Below are 2,492 nucleotides of genomic sequence, written 5' to 3'. Positions count from 1 at the left end.
ATGAATAAAATATATGTGAGCAGTTATATAAAGGAAGGCTTCAAGAATGCTTATATTTTTTCCCTTTGTTCCATCTTTTGCATTTCTCTATATTGTTTGCTATATCTTTTTCCAACAGCTATAATTTGTTGGCAAGGAGAAAAAGGAAGGATACGAAATAGTGAGCCCTTGCATAACATTTGGCATTGTATTCCACTCTGTGCTTTAAACCAACAAATATATTTACTTTTTCCTTCTGGTTCTTTCTGAGAACTTGCTTCTACTTTGAAGGTACTCGGATGAATTAATTGAACACATAGAATCAGACTTGGCTTTCATGGGTCTCTCACTTTAGTTTGGTATGGCTATTGATGATTAATGAATATAAATGATCTCTAGTTTAAGGTGTCTATTGATTTTTTTTTAATTAGAAAATTCTACCTAGAGTGCTTTGAAGTATTTTCAAATCATCCATATTCTCCCTGTGATTTTTAATTTTTTTTTTAAGATTTTATTTATTTATTCATGATAGTCACAGAGAGAGAGAGAGAGAGAGGGGCAGAGACAGGCAGAGGGAGAAGCAGGCTCCATGCACCGGGAGCCCGACGTGGGATTCGATCCTGGGTCTCCAGGATCGCGCCCTGGGCCAAAGGCAGGCGCCAAACCGCTGCGCCACCCAGGGATCCCACACATGGTGCTTTTATGGGTTGAAAATTTCTAGTCATCATCACTTTCAGTATCTCAGTTTTCATCCAGCTAGTATTGTCTTTTTTCCATTTCCATATTTACTGACTGATACATATTGAGTCTGTTGTCTTTCTATTACTCTAGAATTCTAGAGGCACAAGGTACATTATGCTTATTCTTTTAAAGAAGTATATTTCTAATCACATTTGTTCTCAAAGTATTTCATCTTGCTCACACTGTTTTTCCTTTCCACCTGCATTCCCTCTGGCTGAATTCATTTTTCTTCTCACTTCTGCACCTCCTCAAGCCATATTTTCTCTAAAAAGTCCCATGCAAGTATGCTTTGCTCTGAAAATATCATTGTCTTTATGTTGCTGGTGTGCCTTGCATTTGCTTCCCTTAAAGCTCTCATCCCAGTATATTGAGTAATAGTTTGTTTACCTGTCTGAATCCCCTACTAAATTGAAGGAAGAGCTAAGATGATTGCATCTCTCACAGTCAGTATACTTAGCCGATATTCAAAAAAAAAAAAAAAATGTTTTGAATGGTTGCAAGAAAGAAGAAGCTGCTAAAAAAAGAATTAGTTTATCTTAAAGAATTGAGGATGAGAAACAATCAACCACAAAAGGCAGCAGTTTGTTGCTCTTTAACTGTGTGTTAAACTGAAATGGCTGCACTTTAGAGGAGAGAGAAAACTGCATGGTAGTGAAACAATCTAAAGGCTTATTACCAACATGAAAACATGCATTTAGTGGTCAGATTCTGGGGCTATTCTGCAGTCCTGTCCTCAACATGATTTCAATGAAAAAAGCCACAAGAATTGGAAAAAGTTTTATCTGAGCCTTTTATATCTGGCTGAGACTAACACTAGTAGTTCCCAACCTGATGGGAAAAAGGAACCAAATTGTCCTGAAAATCCTATCCTAATATACAAGTTCATTAAGAGCCAGGCAGGAATAATTTTCAACCTTTCAAAGGATTCTGTGATCAATCTAAAATAGCATGCATGAGAAGGGATTCATTTACAAAGAAAATTGTCATTATAGAGTTATTAGAAACGGATGCTCTGGGTCATCTAAAGTACAAACTTCCATTTCTCCAAACTTTTAACTTTCATGAAGTTTAGAAGTTTAATTAATCTTTTCTCATTATTGCTTCTGATTTTTTCCCCTCCTTGTTTCATTTCTGAGTATAGTGGAGAAAAAAAGTGATACCATGGATCTTTTTTTTTTTTATCCTTTGACTTTGAGGAATGGATAATTCACCTGGGGATGTGAATCATATGCTGAGAGAATTCAGACTGCCTATAAACTTTACTCTCTTATAGGCACTTTACTATCACTTTACTCAATATCACTTATCCTCTGTGAACTAAATCCTTCCCCCACATTCTTACCTTAATTCTACAAACATTTATCGAATGTCTACTACGTGAAAAATCTCTGTACTAGATCATGGATCATTGGAAATGTTTTAGGCAGAGGTTGTAGGAAACCCAAATCTCTCTCTTTATATCTCAAATCCATATTGATTTAGAGAAAATTTTTGTTGCTAATAACTATTTTACTGATTGACGGATTTTGACAACTATAGAGAAGTAATCAGTTAAAATATAAGGAGACAGTTTTTATCATAGAGTGAGCTTAAAATTCTGAATCAAAATTCTGAGTAAAACTAAAGGGAATGAGGAAGAAAAAAGTAAAAATAAAAATAGTGAAACATTTTTATTTAAGTATTTAAAAATAATTTTTAAAATTTATTTCTATTAATGAAGGCATATTATATAGTACAGATGGTGAAAAGTATAAATAGTTATGATTCTGTTT

This window comes from Vulpes lagopus, chromosome 9 (genome assembly GCF_018345385.1).
Source record: "Vulpes lagopus strain Blue_001 chromosome 9, ASM1834538v1, whole genome shotgun sequence".
Lineage (NCBI taxonomy): Eukaryota > Metazoa > Chordata > Mammalia > Carnivora > Canidae > Vulpes > Vulpes lagopus.
Note: the sequence above shows the minus strand (reverse complement) of the source record.